Genomic DNA, 17,995 nt, shown 5'->3' on the forward strand with positions numbered 1-17,995 from the left:
ACCCTGAGACCATGACCTGAGCTGAAGGCAGATGCTTCACCCAGTGAGCCACCCGGGTGCCCCTGTACCACGCTTTTTAATGTCCTCTTGGTCAAAGAGATGACCTGACCAAGTCCAGTTTCAAAGTTTAGAGAAATAAACTCGTCATTTTGATGGGAGGCCAAACCCCGCATGTAAAGGGACATACCTACAGGAATAGAGGTAGTTCGTGACAGGTCTGTGATCCATCGTGCTATCATTTTGAAGAGATCCCGTAATTTAACTCACACTAAGGTGAGTTGGACTCCTAACAAGGTGATGTGCTTCTTAATTTGGCAAAATATCTCACCTTGAGGAGATTAACCTTGGGTCAGAATTGCAGACCCAGGAATGCCTGGGTGGCTCAGCAGTTAAGTGTCTGCCTTCGGCCCAGGGCATGATCTTGGAGTCTTGGGATTGAGTCCCACATCGGACTCCCTGTTCTCTCTCTTCCTATGTCTCTACCTCTATCTCTCTGTGTCTCTTGTGAATAAATATTTTAAAAATAAATTAAAAAATTAAAAAAGAAGAATTGCAGACCCAGTAGCCGAGGAGACAGACTCTTCTCTAGCATTTCCAGGCCTGATCTACAAACAGCCACCCTACTGAGCATAGGTCCCACACCAGTTGCCGCCATCCCTTGAACAGTTACATCATGGTGTGCTTGAGATGTGTGATGTGACTCTTGGAAGGGAGCATATCAATCGCTTGACTCTACCAAACACCCGGTACATAAATGCTCAATCAGTATTGGTTGAATTAGTTTGTGTGTGTGTGTGTGTGTGTGTGTGTGTGAGTGTACTGAGAGAGAAGCAGGAAGGGTGAGCATGCACAAACACCAGTTTCAGTCCAAATACTCGGGAGTTGAAAGAAAGCACAGCAGATGGAATTGCTCCATGAGCATACTACCTGTGTAACCTTGTGCAAATTTCTTCCTCTCTCTCAGCCTTAGTGTCCTCATCTCTAAAGCGGGCATAATCACACCTTTGCTGCAGGGTCATTATCAAAATGAGATAGAATGAGAGACATCAAATACCTAGAACAACGCATAACCCATTAGGGACATTCGGTGATAAGCAGGGAGCAGGAGCCAAGCCTAGTTTCCCACACAAATGCCATCCCTCCCTGGGTCCTCCCTTCAGCCCCAGTGCCACTTGCCCTGGGTGGCCAGCCTCCTTCCTCCTACCAGCCCTAGGCTAGGCCAGTCAGGGCAAGGAGCAGGGCCAAGAGTGAGGAAATCCATCAGCATCTTTAGGTTCCATCAACAAGAGAGTGTTCCAGTGGTGGCAGTGGAGGGTAGGTGGAGCACCGGGAAAGAGTGACCACAGCAGTGTTAACCTCTCAAAGTGAACGTCCGGCTACTCATTGTCCACCATGGTGGCGCTTCGTACGCTCCCAGCAGAAGCAACTGGGAGATTGACCCAGATTGGCCAGCAGTGTTTGTATATTCAGAATTCAGAAGGCATGGAGAGAATTCAGTTAAAAGTTGCAGGCGAAACACCAGCCTTTCCTCCTGGGCCTTCACATCTCACATTCCACTGAAATACCTATTTAAAAAATATATATATGTGAAAGGAAATACTTTTGTAAGAAATCCCAGGATCAGGGAATCAAGGATATCTGTATATTTCTCCAAGATGTGTGGGGGATGGAATCACAGATTGTCTGGATTTAAACATCAGCTCTGTCAATCATGATCTGTATGATTTTGAACAAATCTGTTTCCTCATTGTAAAATGTAGATAATGATAGGACTCCCTTCATGAGGTTGCTGTGCGGATTGGCCAAGTGGTGAGAAGCACCTCCAGCACTTCCAGAAACACGGCTCGATAAGTTCGATTTCATCATAAATCGAAGCCAAGGAATTTACAACTAAGAAATGACACGGAAGAAAGTTGGAAGTTCAAGCTGGGAATTGGCAAGAATTCCAGAAGAAAGTGGAGCAGGAATCAAGGGTATTGGCTTAATGTCTACAGAAAAACTATCGAGTCCATCTTCACACCATTCTCTCTTTGCACATCCACACGCAGGGGCGATGTGTACCCCCAAGTAAACCCAAACCAAAACCGTTTTCTCTAAAGGAGTTGGATAACTTGCCTGTGAAGGGCTGGGGTTCTGTTGTGGGTGCCTGGGATAGACCAGATCGCCTTCCTATTTTGGTGACTAAATGAATGATTTCACTTAAAAGGATCGCCAAATGACACATGAAAAATCAGGCATCCACATGTTGGCGCCTTTGCTAAAACTTAACCATGTCAAGAAGTAAGAGCCAAAAACCTCCAGAGCGAAGAAACAAGTTATCTACAAAGAAATGAGAATCAGACTGGTGTCAGTCCTCCTTCCTCCCCAGAAAAATCAGTTGCTGGACGATAATAGAAAGTGCTTTAAAAGTTCTGAGGAAAAATTCTTTTGAAACTAGAATTACATACCTATCTAAATTATTTTTCCAGCCCAAAAGACATTTTCTGACATGCAAGAGCTTAGAAAATTTTATCTCCCATGCATACTTTCTGGAGGAAAAAATATCAGGCGATGTATACTAGAGCAAAAGAAAAAGCGATCTAAGGAAAATAAGGTCATGGCAAGCAAGAAAAAAAAGTGGACTTAACTTGGAAATTTATGAAAAATGATTATTAGATGAAAGCTGTTCAGCAAGCTTAGAAAATCAACAGTCCAAATAGTAACAGGAAATCAGAAGGTACCGAAGAGTAAGTCCTCAAGTAGAAAATATTCCTGTAGGAAATATTCTTATTAATAAAGTAGATGATCATTAACAAGATGAAACATATTAGAATTCTGTCCACAAGAAAAAGAAAGTTAATTAGAAATTTCAGACAACTAACAAGATGTATGAAGAAATCATGGTCTAAATATAAAACAAACTATAATATTATGTGATATTTAATAAATTGAAAAAGAAGACTCAATTTAACCTTAACACTGGGAATATTCTTCATCAAGGAGTACAGATTTATTAAGACAGGGTTAGAGCTTCTTCCAGTTTTTTTTTATTTTGAAATGTAAATTTATCAAAAAACAAAAATAGAATACATTTGAAAGACAAATTGCAGACTTATGTATTCAATAAATATTGAGCATCCTCTATACGCCAGATATATCCACTATGCTTGTGATTGTTTTTAAACATTTTTTTATTCCAAATGCTCATTGCTGGCATTTAGAAATGTGATTTATTTTGTATATTGACCTTGTCTCCCCCTCCCAAGTATATTAGATAGGAATGTTTATTTGACAATATATAAACTACTAGCCCTGTGAGCTACTCTGAAGGGGTGAAAAAAAACCAAATGTTCCAAAAACAGATGAGACAAATTGTGCCCTGGCATATTAGAGGATCTTAGAATTCCCATACTAAAAAAAACTATTTTTTTAATACAGTGTTACTAAATATGAGCATAAAACCCCATCTCTCCCCCCACCCCAAATTACCTGTTAATGTTAATTCTATAGAATATATTTTGGGAATTGGAGATTTATGCTAAGGAATTTTACAAAGCATACTCATGCTTTGTAAATCAAAAACGGATAATTTAGGACAGTTTTTTTTTTCCAAAGTGGCACAAAGGTATGAATATATTCTCAGTAGTCTGTAATTTCTCTGGAGAATTTCTAAATAATATGATTTTAATTACATAACCCTCAAATATTAATCCAAACATGTTCTCGATCATGTTGGGGTACACATTCTAACAGTAATGCGACGTGCTTTCTCTTAAGATTGGCTTGTAATTGTCTTACTTGTTTTTTTAAATAATTCAATTTATTTAAACTAAAAAAAACAAAAAACAACAACAACAACAACAAAAAAACAGCCATTTCTCCAGATCTCCTTCTTTATATGGCCAATCAGGCTACTGTCTGCCTTGGGTAATAATATACATGCTATTATAAAAGTGCAAAAACTTTTTACTTAAAAAAATTGTTTTGACTCAACCTATTGGCAAAGCAGGGAATAATCAGCCATTTGGAGGGATTCGGTGATACAAACATTGACGATGTGAAACGATGGGCCATGTAAACGGAGCAGAGATGAAAGGAAGCATCTGGGGGCATTAATTTTTCTCATTTTATGTGGTTGTGAATCCAAATTTCTGAAGTTGATAGACCAAGAAAGAAATATTAATATTATTTACTGATCTAAAGGTCACCTCTGAGGGCCTGTTTTGTTTTCTGAAAAATTAGATCGATGAAACACGCCCCGTGTATCTCACAACAGCTTTGCCATGAATATCGTAGGAAATAAAGGGTATGGGAGCACTTGGGGACATAAAAATGTTTTTAATCATCAAATTGTGTAGCTTCTCTAGAAGTCTGACCACTTGCTTATGCATTCTAACTGCAAATTATCAAAGGATATTCAATATATCCCGCTACTGTCATCAGCTCTCTGCTCTGTGCAGCTCTCGTAGTTTCCATCCTATTAGAATCATAGGCCTTTAAAGGAGAAAGGGGCTCAGAGAACCTGGAGTTCGCCTTCCTCCTCTCACAGGTGAGGAAACTGAGCCCACGCACGATTGACTTGATAAAGCCAAACAGCTCTTAAATAACAGAACTGGCCCCAAAATTAAGCGTCCTGAGTCCTAGGGCAATGCTTTTCTGCTACAGAGATGGATAAATGGCCCAACAACAACAATATAAATCCAGATAATAAATTTTATTCCACATGACTTTAGGAAGAACTTAGAACCCTGTAGTTTCCTACGATCAGAGAATGTCCATGGTGTAAATAAATGTGCCTTGTGTACAATCATAACTATTTTATTATATAAGATTCACTTGTTTAATAGTTTCTGTGCTAATGTAATGTACTTTTCTCACATACATTTAAAAAAATTCCAATGGGGAGTTTGATGTTTCACAGTTCCTCTGTTTTTTGGAGTAATGGGACTATAGTAAGCATTCTATAAAAATGAGTTGGTTCATTGTCTCTCTCTTGTGCTTTTCCCTTTTGTGTTAGAAATTATTTCAAACTTACAGAAGAGTCACAAAAATAGTACCAAAAACCCCAGATTACTCATTACCAAACTTTACCAACTTTTAACATTTTCTTAATCTCTCTCATCTATCTACATTATATACATTACACACTTTAAAAATATACATATTTTTTCTGACCCATGTGAGAGTAGGTCACACACGTCATGGCCTTTTATCTCTCAATACTTGAGTTTGTATTTCCTAAGAACATATATTTCCTATATTTTTTAATAGAATCATAGTACAATTATCATATTTAAGCCTCTTGACATTGATATGACATTTGAAAGTCCACATTTCAATTTCATCAATTGTTTCAATAATATCCTGAATACGTGTTTTTTTTTTTTTTCTTTTCTTCTGACTCAGGATATTGTCTAGAATAATACACTGAGTTTAGTTGTCATGCCTCTTTATTCTCATATTATTTGGAAATGTTCCTCAGTCTTCCTTTGTCTTTCATGCCATTGGCATTTCTGATGAACACAGGCCAGCTCTGTCATTGAATATGTGATTAAGATTTGGCTTCCTCATGATTGAATCAGACTAGCCATTTTTGGTTGGATTGGCACAAGAGTTATGTGTCTTTCTCATGGTTTCATTTTGGAGGCGCTGGATATAACTTTGCCTCCTATCGGTCATGTGAATGTCAATCAGCTTAAGATTATTATCCTGTTTCTCCACTCTACACTATTTTTTCTTTTTTAATTATTAAATAACTTGTGAAGAGATATTTTGAGACTATGTAAATATGTTGTTCCTCATCAAACTTCCTTCCCCTAGACATAACTCATTTATCATCTTAGCTTGAGTCAATTTTACTGGGATGGTTGCAAAATGGCAATTTTTAAACTATGTTTTTTTTTTTAAAGATTTTATTTATTTATTTATTCATGAGAGACACAGAGAGAGGCAGAGACACAGACAGAGGGAGAAGCAGGCTCCATGCAGGGAGCCCGATGTGAGACTCAATCCTGGGACCCCAGGGTCACGGCCTAGGCTGAAGGCCGGTGCCAAACCACTGAGCCACCCAGGGCTCCCTAAACTACGTTTTGTCTATTAGTCTCTGTTTACCAGGCAATAAGGAACAGCTTTTTAAAAATTCCTTATTTACTTATTATCAGTTTGGACCCATGAATTCTCATTTTATTCAATTATATTCCCTTAATGCACCTCTTCCCTTCTCTCTTTTTCATGTCCAGATTGTCCTAGATGTGGCCTGTGGGAACTCATTCAAACTGCCTTTGTGTACTTTCGACATGTTCTCATCATTTTTTCAAGAAATTCTCTATTTCTGTCAATAAAAAAAAAAAAAATCTCCTGCTCATCATGTACTTTCACTGCTGCAGTCCAGAAATAAGCCATTCTCCAGAAGTCCTTGTTCCTTTTAGTGGGGAAGTGCTTGGCCTGACTGATTTTTGAAGTTGACATCATAGAGGTCAATCATGTCCTTTTACAACTCATCTCCTGGTTTAAGTAGGAAAAAGAATCCGAACTTGAAAAGCATTAGGTTTCATTAGAATGGAAATACTCTCGGCTTGATTTTTTTTTTTTTTTTTTAGGCTTAGGAAGTAAATGTGAGAAATGAATCCATAGCAACAAAATGTACTGAAGTTTGTATCAAAGAAACGTTTTAATTGCCACATCAAATTCTGCAAAACAAATCAATTTGATTAGAAACAGTATTTTAAGTGGGCTGAAAATCATGATTCCACGGAACACTGCAAATAAAGAATATAAATTCTATTTTGGAATTCTTCAAGAAAGTCAAACTTGTCTAGCTTGAAAATAATATTTAAACACAAACTCAAAATGATTTGAAATACGCAGGATGAAATCAACAATATGAAAAAATACAATCATAAGATATGAAATTTAAAACTCTAGCGTCTGGCATAGTATTACAGGTGCTAATGTTTTTACTGAATGAATTAAAGAGATTTAAGGAAAAGATAGCCACCCATCTTATAAAAATTCAACTAACAGCACACAAATGAAACGTATACAATTGCGTAAGTGTATGAAGTAGAATGCTACATATGCCCTCCTTACCTGAACACTGTGTGGTCAATTGACAATTTAAGTACCATCTCTTTTAATATTTGAGGGTTTTTTGTTTTAAGAGCCAGTGGGGAAAGCAAAAAATACAGATGAAAGAGCAGTCTGCCAAACATAGTGTTACAGAGGCAGGCCCGACGGCGTGTTGTCTTTGCCCAAGAAAAGCAAGCCAGCCGAACCCAGAGCATCCCGGCAGTGGCCTTTTCATTGTGAAACCAGCTTGTGGCAATCCCTCTTCTCCAGCCGTGAGGCAATTAAATATCCAAGAATGGACAATCCTTCAATTGCTTTGCAAGTGTGAAATCAGCGCTGAGCATGTTGTAAGTCACCATATGTGGCAATGCAATGTAGGAACTCGCACTTTTCTGCGTGGCCCTAACACCTCTCTTTGGGGACAGAGGCTGCGACATCTGCAGTTGTGGCCAACCTGCGATAGGGGAGGCCTACCTGGCTTCACACACTTACAAACACCTCTTCCTACAGTCTCCAGGTTTATTTCAGAGTCCCCAGGCTTCTCAGATACCACATTTGTAATAGTGAGAAGGAAATTTAGATCAAAAGAGACCGCAGGGCAAGACAGGAGTCCAAGAGCATGACTGGACTGGAGTTTCCAGGTCCTGCTATTTTCTTTCAAGTAACGAAATAAGTGAACATAAAAGAGGAGACCAGGTTAAAAAACAGAAAGGAGGCTGGGCAAGAAGCAGCAACAAGACACCAGCTAGGACGGATCAAGGTTAGCTGTGCCAGACCTGCTGAGTCTTGCTCATTTGGAGGGAGGCTTCCTCCTCTTGCTGAAACTACAGAGCTTTTTTTTTTTTTTTTCTTCCAGTGCTCAAGGAGATTGCAGGAAAATATTTCAGAATCCAATTGTAATGGATGGAACTAGACCTCAGACAAATGGTCTCAGCTGGAGGAGCTATTTATTAACCGGACTCACTGTGAGCAGTACCTTTCATTGGGCTTTCGGGAGGAAATGGAGCCTTCCAGAGGACTCGATTGGTGGGGAGCTGCAGCTCCTGAAGAGAATTACCTGATTTACCTGCTCAAAAAAAAAATTGGTGACTCCGGGAACACAGTGGATACACCCCAACTGCATTTTGAAACCGAAATGAGGAGGAATTAAACCAGAGGAAAGCAGGCCCAGAAGCTATAAGGTTGGCTCCCCCTGCCCCCACCTGCCCTCTATGCCCGGTGGTCTGGAGAAGAGAACACTACCCCGCGGGCTCACTGCCAGCCATGACATTGCCAAGAGGAGAGCGAGAGAGAGGGAAGTTGGGGTGACTCAAGAGGACATGGGGCTCTGCACACTGTAGCCCTGCAATGTGTCTGTCTTTCCATAGTCTCGCAGGCACGGCATTCCAAGGGATGCAGGGAATCCCTGTGGGGTGGAAGGAAGTGACCAGAGAGATCAAGTTGACCGGTCATGTCATGACCTGGTGACAAAGATTGAGAACCTCCCACTCACGTTGGACCTAAGGTCCCTAGGAGAGGAGAGAACAAATTGGCACTGTCTCACCTCTGAGACCCTATAACATGACTCGGTGTCCTGCTCTCTGGCCCTGCCTTTGATCACATTTATAGTGGGGCCTTGTGGAGGCTGGCTCGTATCACTGTTTCTTATATATTCATAATACGTTCACAAAAGAAAAAGCTACACCCCCCCACACACTCATTGCTCTCAAATCACGTCTCCCAACTCCCCACTTCCTTACTGCCTTCCCTTATATAAGGGGCAAGTAAACAAGCAATAAAAGCGTTCCTTTTTTCAAACCACTTGCAGATGATTAAAGGGTGAAGGCTGGGGGTGCCTGGGTGGCCCAGATCATGATCCCAGAGTCCTGGGATCCCAGAGACCCCTGATCATGCTCTCTCTCCCACACTCTATCTCAAATAAATAAATACAATCTTTTTTTGGAAAAAAAAATGAAGGCTGTTTCAGTCCATTTCCTATGTTTTTTATAGCTACAACCTAATTATCACTGACGTTCCTAATGGAGGTCTGCACGACTGTAAATCCTACATCGTGAAGGACTAAATTATATTCATTGTAGATGTATCACTATTCATTTTATTGCATTCAAATTTTTGACAATCCATGTGTAACACAGTCGGCAGTAGTGATAATAAAGTGGAAAACCCCATTCTTCAAGAAAGCTTCCTGAATCAATTACTGGAGAAACAGGGGAGAACAATAATAGTCTGGAGTTCCTTTGGGAGGGCTGTTTCACACACAGGATGAGTGCACAACAACTCTTCGTAACATCTTTGTGCAGATGAACCAAAAAGCAAGGCCAGAATTCTCGTGCTTTACTTGAGTCTTTAATTTTAAAAAGAAACCTAGAAATATGATCATTTTTAAGAAGTGCTATTCCAAGGGTCAATCCTCTCTCTCATCGTGAACCTCAACTCCTTCTGCCGTTAATCACTTTGGATATATTCTCGTGGGATAAGGGACAGGATGAGTCAGTCGTGGCGTTTGAACAGACGGAGCAAAGTGAGGAGTCACCATAGATGCTTTTCAGAATAAGGGAAGAGAAAGGTTCCTATGTTGTCTGGCTCGATTGCCTGGTTTAGATGGTAAATCAAAGCTGGATTTAATTATAAAGATAATAAACATTGGTGTCAGGAAAAAAAAATGAAAATTTAACGTGAAGGTTCATGCTGAGTTAGAGTCTTAGATAGACTGAGCTACCGAACTGCATGGAAATTTTTAGAGACCCTCCAAGCGAATTTTAAATCACCAAATTGGTGCAATAAGGGCTAACTCAGCTTCTCCCTCTTCTTTGAACCTTGCATGTCTATAGGCACTGAACGCCAACAAACGTCCAACCTGTTCCAGAAGTCATCTGTGAAGAGGTGCAAGTATTTAGTTGATTCAACCAGATGGACTTTACCACAGCGGAACCACATTTTAAAGGTAAATGCTCGTTGCTCAAAGGTCAGAGGTAAGAATTTTCCTTCTCATAATTAACTATTGTTAGAAAACCTCTATGCGATACTGAAAACTTGACAATAGGGTTTAAAAGGATGGTTACAGATGCAGGTTGAGAGGAGCTGGATTCCGAGCTCAAACTCTCACTGCCCTGGGAAATCCTCACCACCTTTCAAATCAGTGCTCCCACATTCAACCTATTATTGGCCACAGGGCTCTTGAGCAAAGCCAAGCCTTCACACATCCCTGAGACAGCTGGTAGATCCCAATCACCTTTGAAGTGAGATGCCTGGAGTCAACACCAAGTCCACCTGTTGTGGTCCTGCCTGTCTCCACATTTGCAAGCAGGTGAAAGGAGGAGTTGACGCCACTCGTGTAGACAGCAGGTTTGTGCTAAGAGCTGGGAGCCAAGCAAGGGAAGGCCCGCTGTCCCTTCTGCTGCCTTTTGTTTCCTTTCTATGGTGGAGGAATTCTAGCCTTCAATTCAGGCTTTGAAATGATGGAAAGCTGAAACCTCCAGATAAATAGGCTTGAAATATTAGCAGCTTCATAATTCATGATGATAATAGTTTAATAGAAAGCATTAATATGGATTTGAAGAAATTATAAATAAGATACTGTTAGATGTTACGGTTTTGTTTTTTTTTTTTAAGACTTTATTCATGAGAGACACAGAGAGAGAGGCAGAGACACAGGCAGAGGGAGAGGGAGGCTCCTTGCGGGGAGCCCGATGCAGGACTCGATCCTGAGTCTCCAGGGTCACACCCTGAGCAGACGTTCAACCGCTAAGCCACCCAGGTGTCCCTAGATGTTACCATTTATTAAAAACAATAGGAAATCCTTTGAAAACTTAGGACTCTTAAGAATTCTATATGCCTTAAAATTGCCCCAAGTTTTCATTTTCAATTTTTTGTTAAACTTCATTTTAGGGATGCCTGGGTGGCTCAGTGGTTGAGCATCTTCCTTTGGCTCGGGGCATGATCCCGGGGTCCCAGGATCGAGTCCCACATTGGGCTCCTTGTGGGGACCCTGCTTCTCCCTCTGCCTGTGTCTCTGCCTCTCTCTGTGTCTCTCATGAATAAATAAAATCTTTAAAAACAACAACAACAACAACAACAAAAAACTTCATTTTGCCTCACTAATGCTAAAACCTGATTTTCAAAGTGTTGATTTAATGTAGCCAGCTCTCATATATTTGTCCTCAAAGTAGTCAGGGACATGATGTTAAACTTCAGGTCCTATTTTTATTTATAAAACATGCCTATGTTAAAGCAGTTATAATGCTGAGAACTGTGACTGTGGATTATTTTTTTTAACTCTTATTTGTTCTCGCTTGCTTGTGTGTTCTAATCGTTATACAATGTTTATAATTTTTATAGTCACATAAAAATACATTAATAAATGTCCAGTGCTGAGCCAAACCCTAAAAAGAGGCTCTCACCTGCCCCTGAACACAGCCAGAGGGGCCTGTGCAATGAACAGCAGGGGCGGAACACACACATCATTCAGCAGGTGTATTTCCCAAGAGTCCTGCTGTATGTCAGATGCTGTGTTAAGTCCCAGATAGTTACGGAGCTTCCTTAACTCCATCTCCTCTTTCAATAAAACTCTCTATCCGCAGTTTTTCCCCTTCAGAAGAGGAACAACATCGTTAATTATTACCCAGACCCAGACTTCAAATCTATGAGGGCCTATACCAAAATTTAAAATAAGACCTCACTAGGACTTGAACCCTGAATCAGAACTAGGGTGAAGCAAAGTAAAAAGAATCTAAAATAAGTACTTACATATCCCATAAGTGTTGTCTTCTTTCTTTCTTTCTTTCTTTCTTTCTTTCTTTCTTTCTTTCTTTCTTTCTTTTTTTTAAAACTCTGGGATCTCTCTTCATTAGTATTGTATTTCTTCATTAGTTTTATTTTTTTTAAAGAAGAGCTAAAGAAAGGAGAACAATTTGTATTAAGTGTCCACTTTCTGCCAGTCATAAAGCATTGCAATTTACAAGTTGAAAATAACCCTCACAATAATTGTCTAATATACATCATTCCTTATTTTGCAAATGAAAAAACAGAGTCCTAGGGAGCTTAAGACAGTTGCCCATGTCACCCACCTGCTGAAAGCAGAGTTAGGATTAGAATCTACTTGTTCTGATTTCAAAAACAAACTGAATTTATTAATTTCTCATAACTAATAAAGTGAGGAGTAAAAGGGGCATGATAAAGTAGCAAATACTAGATACATAGAAATGATAATTAGGCAAAAGTTTCTTCTTGAATACTCTTTTTCCTCAATCACTTATTTTACTAAGGCAACCAAAGAAATAGAATTTTTTAAGATTTTATTTATTTATTCATGAGAGACACAGAGAGGCAGAGACACAAGCAGAGGGAGAAGCAGGCCCCATGCAGGAAGGCTGATGTAGGGCTTCATCCCAGGACCTTGGGATCATGCCCTGAGCCAAAGGCAGATACTCAGTCACTGAGCCACCCAGGTGCCCAAGAAATAGAAATAAAGTGGGTAATTAGTATGGTAGGTAGTGTCTTAGGAGTCTCAAAACACAAAATATTGGAGCAGGAAAGAGGCAGGAGTTTATGCTCCCAACTAACTCATGAAAGAGAGAGAAGAAAGGAAAAAAAGAAGAAAGAAAGAAGGAAAGAAAGAAGAAAAGAAAGAAAGAAAGAAAGAAAGAAAGAGAAAGAAAGAAGAGAAAGAAAGAATGAATGAAAGAAAGAGAAAGAAAGAAGAAAGAAAGAAAGAAAGAAAGAAAGAAAGAAAGAAAGAAAGAAAGAAAGAAAGAAAGAAAAAGAAAGAAACAGAAAGGAAGGAAGGAAGGAAGAAAGAAAAAGATCTAAGAGTTAAATGATAAAACTGCAAAAAATATTAACACCTCTTGTTTTACTTAGTAATTCCTTCTGATAGTCACTTCGGCTTATAAAGCTGGGCTTTATAAGATACTGAAACTAAAAAACAACAGCAACAAAACATGAGCTTCACTTATACAAGTTTGCAATAATTAAAAAGTATTATGTGACTCAAATCTTAAAATGCAAATAAATTCCAACTACCCGGTCCAGCCATACTCCTTTAAACTCCAGTTATCTCCTTTCATTTGGCCACTAAGTATGTGCCTGTGACTAAATCTATTCCCGTTTTTGGAGTATCAGTTTCCTATTTTAAAACAATCAGGATTAGGTAGCTTAATATTCAATAAATCTGAAAACAGGAAATCTCTCTCATTCTGATTTGCTCTCTCAGTGTATGGAAAAAAACAAAAAAAAAATTTAACTGTTTCAGAACTTTGTTCACACTGCGTCCTATTGCATGATAAAGAAATATAAGTACAGGGCCCCTGGGTGGCTCAGCGGTTGAGTGTCTCTGCCTTGGGCTCAGGGCGTGACCCCGGGGTCCCAGGATCGGATCCCACATCTGCTCCCCACAGGGAGCCTCCTTCTCCCTCTGCCTGTGTGTCTGTCTCTCTGTGTATGTATCTCTCATGAATGGATAAAAAAAGTCTTAAAAAAAAAAGATAAGTACAGTATCTTATACAGTTATAATGTCACATTATAAATAAAAATTTAAAAATGGATTTTGTCCTAATGATATACTAACCAGAGCTTGGGGTAGGAGATAGAGAAGGTGAGTGACAGGGAAGACCTGGTGTTCTCACAGATGCTGCCGGTCTCTCCTCCCTCCATTCTTAACTCTTCTACAGTCAAGGACAGACCTCCCGGGCCCTCCAGCCAATACCCCTCTAGCACTATGTTTTCTTTCCCTTCTCCTTTAACAGAGCGCTTACTGTTCCTTGACATGTACTCCTTTCTGGAGGAAGATGGCATTTGTCATCTGAGTATAGAAAACTACAAAGATGGTACTATCGTTATTGACATTTGGAGTAGGACTTACTGGCTGGGATGTCATTTAGCAACCCTGACCCTGCCGGGTGTCCCGGATGCCAGTGAAGCCCCTTCCCAACTGCAACAACAGATGCAGCAGAACGGAACACCACCATCCATGTTTCCACAGCCCGTTGGGACGCAGTGTTTCCCTGATGGCCAATCACTAATTTAGGCCAACTGCCTCACTAAACCACAGAGTGATGGTCAACTGGCCCAAGATCATACAGATAAGGAATATTTTTTAAAACTTTACTTCATATGAAGAAAAGACTTCTGATGCATAAGTGGATAGTGATTTGAAGTGCTTTTTCCAGAGATGCATATGGTTTTGAACATAGATAGTGACCTCTATGGCGGTGAGCAAAAGTAGGCACATTATAATGTTGTCTTAAAATGATTAATATTAAATATCTGTGATGTATACATTATAAACAATATTCCCTTAGGTCAGTGGTTCTCAAAGTGAATCTGCAAAGCCTTGGAGGTCTCTGAGACCCTTTTACGGCCCCCATGAAGTCAAAAGTAAATCTAAAAGAAAATGTTAATTGACTTATTTGAGAGAGGTTGAGGGAGGAGGGGCAGAAAAAGAGAGAGGGAGAGAAGCAGACTGTGTGCTGAGCACATAGAGCCCAATGTGGGGCCCAATTTCACCATTGCAAGATCATGACATGAGCTGAAATCAAGAGTGGACGTTCAATGGACCACACCCCCCCAAAACTATTTTCATAATATAATAATACTAAAACATTATATGTCTTTTCATTATGTCAACATTTAAACTGAAGATGCAAAAAAAAAAAAAAATTGGGAAAAATTTCATGCCTTAGCACAAATCAAAGCAATGATACCAGATTGGCTTATTGGTAGTCATTGTACTTCAGACCACCAGAGAGAGACAGAAAGAGAGAGAGAGAGAATATCAATTTTTAATTTGATAACATCCGTGGGATTCTTCAACACAGTAAGAGCCATTATAGGAGAAGTTTTTGAAGTCTTTTGTAAGGTTTCCCATCACTGAGTCACTAAAAAATAACCAAAATTAATTTTAATGTTGACTTTCTGAAAGACACAGTCATTGACGAATCTCTAAGGTTTGTCCTGTTTTATGGGAAAATTCAGCCAAAATTTCACTGGTTCCTGGCATCTCCTTCTAAGTTCTTTGTTTCGTGTCCTAGAAAAAAGCTTCATCTACCCCTATAGCTCTTTTACCTCTGTGATATCACTGTAGGTGGACACGTTAACTCTTTCAAAGGAGAGAGAAGTTCTGCTCTTCGGGGTATGTGAAGCATCATGAGAAGCTGTGTAATGTTGCACCCCTAGCCAGAATGCCTTCCTTTACTACCCGTGTGTTTGTAGGCAAGACATTTAACATCCCTTGACATGGTTTCCTTATCTGTAATTTGATACAGTGCCAAATTGTTTAGAAGAATAGTGGCATACAGAAATAGTAAGTATTAGCTCTTATTTTAGGAATAAATTAAGGAAAATTCAATTTGCAAGATTGAACCCATATTAGAATTATGGAAATATAGGGGTGCCTGGTGGGCTCAGTCGATGGAGCATGTGACTCTTGATCTCAGGGTTGTGAGTTTGAGCCCCATGTTGGGTGTAGATTTTACTTAAAAATAAAATCAAAGAAAAAATTATAGAAATGTAGAAATCATCTACTGTTGGGACATTTGCAAGGATGAGTTGTGTGAAAAGGCCTAATGATTTGAAATTCCAGAAATTGGCATGTAATGAGAAGTTTGTGTCTAATCAATACAACTATTGATTGTTGCAAAAACATTTTTCCAAATTCTAAGTGTGAAGAATGTCTTCATTAGGTAAATTAATATTTCTTTTAGTCTCTGGACTACTTTTAATATATAATGAATTAAAAGTAAACTTTATGAGTCAGAATAAAATTAAACTCCAAATTACTAGGAACATCTATTTTTTATAAATTTATTTTTTTATGATCTCTACACCAATGGTGGGGCTCTAACTCACAACCCTGAGATCAAGAGTTATGCACTCTTCCAATTGAGCCAACCAAGTGGCAGAACACCTATTTTTAAGAATATACATCTATACATTTTATTTTGTTGTATGTTTATCTGTCGCAGATACATTTTATCAGTTTCTTTTTGCCTATATAAAAAATTAATATAGATTCATTATCCCAAAATATCATACATTGTCATAATTATAAATGTTTTTCTACCTTGCTATGTTTCCACCATTTCTCTTATCCAGTGACTTCAATTTGTCAACACTAAAGAAAAACATCAAAAAAAAACCCAAAAAACCTTTCCTAGGCAGTATTCTTGTTAATATAGCACATTAAAATGCACCTTATGTATCATAGGAATGTGACATGCTGCTATTAGAGATCACATTAATTTTAATAGATGAAAACAAAAAGAAGCAAATATAAAACAGTATACAATGTTTTTTAACGTAACCAAATGTTTCAGTATCACGATGGATAAAATTTGACATAATCTTTACCTTATCACGTTTTGGATTCTAATATATCAGTGCTGCTTTCAGAAATGAACATAAACTCCATCTTTTTTTGCTTCTCTACCTTAAATCATATAAGTGATAAGCGGGTTCTGGAGGGAAATTGTTATATTGCTTTCTCATTCTTCCTTCAGATGAGAATATTTTAGGCCTGAGTGTTATACTCTATCACTTTGAGTAAATGATTAATAACTCTTAGCAATCCTAAGGCAAACTTCAGTTATATATGACTGCAGGCTTGGTTTGCAAACTTTACAATTATGGTGGTAAGCTGTTAAAAGTTATGGCTTATCTTTGTAATAAACCACCAAAAAATTAAAAAGGAGCATTCTGGAGAGCTGCTGAATATTCCCCCCCCCCAAAAAAAAACTCAACAGAGACATGACTAGTGGAAGCACAGTATGTTCTGAATAACTGTCACATACAACAACAGGAGGATAGTCTCCCGCTTGGAATTTCACAAATAAGCATTTGAGCCAAGCCCTGACCTACAGATGTCAAGCAAAGGAATATATATATTAAGAAATACATATATATTTCTTAAAAATCAAAGGTCTTATTCTTCAAATCACTTCTTTTTAATTATTAATTTTAATATTTTTAATAAATATTCCATAGCATTCTATTTACATAAGTGAATATTTAAAAATAATGATGTAGGTATTGCTGTATCAACATCCTAAACATTGTGTTAAAAGAGGGTATGACCATCAACACGAGTGCACATTAAAAGAAAAGTTAAACATCGTATTGAATCTATGTTGCAGACATGTTTGTTGATTGCCTGGAGTCTCTCTAGAGAGAGCTCCTCTTCCCTGCCACTCGGGTTCCATGTCCTTCTGGTGTGGTAACCTCTGAATCCCAGAGAGGCATGTGAGAATTCCAAATTCTAGTAGCAGTAGCCATAATGACTCGTTCAGACTGAGCCTATCAGAAGGAATCCCAATCACTGGCTGGAATTATGAACAAATCTATATAGTAGCAGGATATATGACCCTACCCAAGAGTTAAGCCAATCGATAAGCACACAATGATGATTCTCTGGAGAAGGAGAAATTGAATCCTGTACCATGATTTGAGGACCTGCTCAAATTCAAGTGACCTCTGAACTTGCTTGGTCACGCAAGAAAACAATTCTCTTTTTTGTTTTAAGGAGCTTCAAGTTGGCTTCTTGTGCTTGCAAGGAAGGGCACCCGCATTAACACTGTCCCTTACTCTAGCAACTTAGAGAAAAAAAGCTTTATACTCAATTTAGATGAGATTGTGATGAACCTGATTCCCCAAATACTTCAGGGGATTGTAAATTATTTTAAAGGCTTGTAAAGCAATATGTATATAAGGACCTTCATACTATGTCCTAGTATTTTGCTTAAGAATACAGTATGGCAGGTAAATAATTGTAAATTACAGTCTTACATATGGCCTCAAAATATTAAATGCAACACCCTAAGTCTTAACCATAGGACAATGAATAAGTATATAATAGTGTATCAATATTATATTATACAAGTCTTAAATTTAAAGATTATGGAAACACGAAATATTTGTGATATTTTATTAGGCAAAAAGGATCAGAAAGCATTGTACT

The 17,995-nt window shown here is 38.6% G+C and overlaps 1 long non-coding RNA gene across 1 annotated transcript in view; it reads right to left on the reverse strand.

Annotated features, from left to right (window-relative positions):
• LOC144293677 (uncharacterized) overlaps window positions 1–11,818 on the reverse strand; it is a 29,512-nt gene extending 17,694 nt beyond the window's left edge. Inside the window, exon 1 of the long non-coding RNA XR_013360910.1 lies at window positions 11,794–11,818. This is a non-coding gene — a long non-coding RNA (uncharacterized LOC144293677). The remainder of the gene's footprint in view (window positions 1–11,793) is intronic.
• Between the last annotated feature and the right edge of the window lie 6,177 nt (window positions 11,819–17,995).

The sequence above is a fragment of the Canis aureus genome, chromosome 22 (genome assembly GCF_053574225.1).
Source record: "Canis aureus isolate CA01 chromosome 22, VMU_Caureus_v.1.0, whole genome shotgun sequence".
Taxonomy (NCBI): Eukaryota; Metazoa; Chordata; class Mammalia; order Carnivora; family Canidae; genus Canis; species Canis aureus.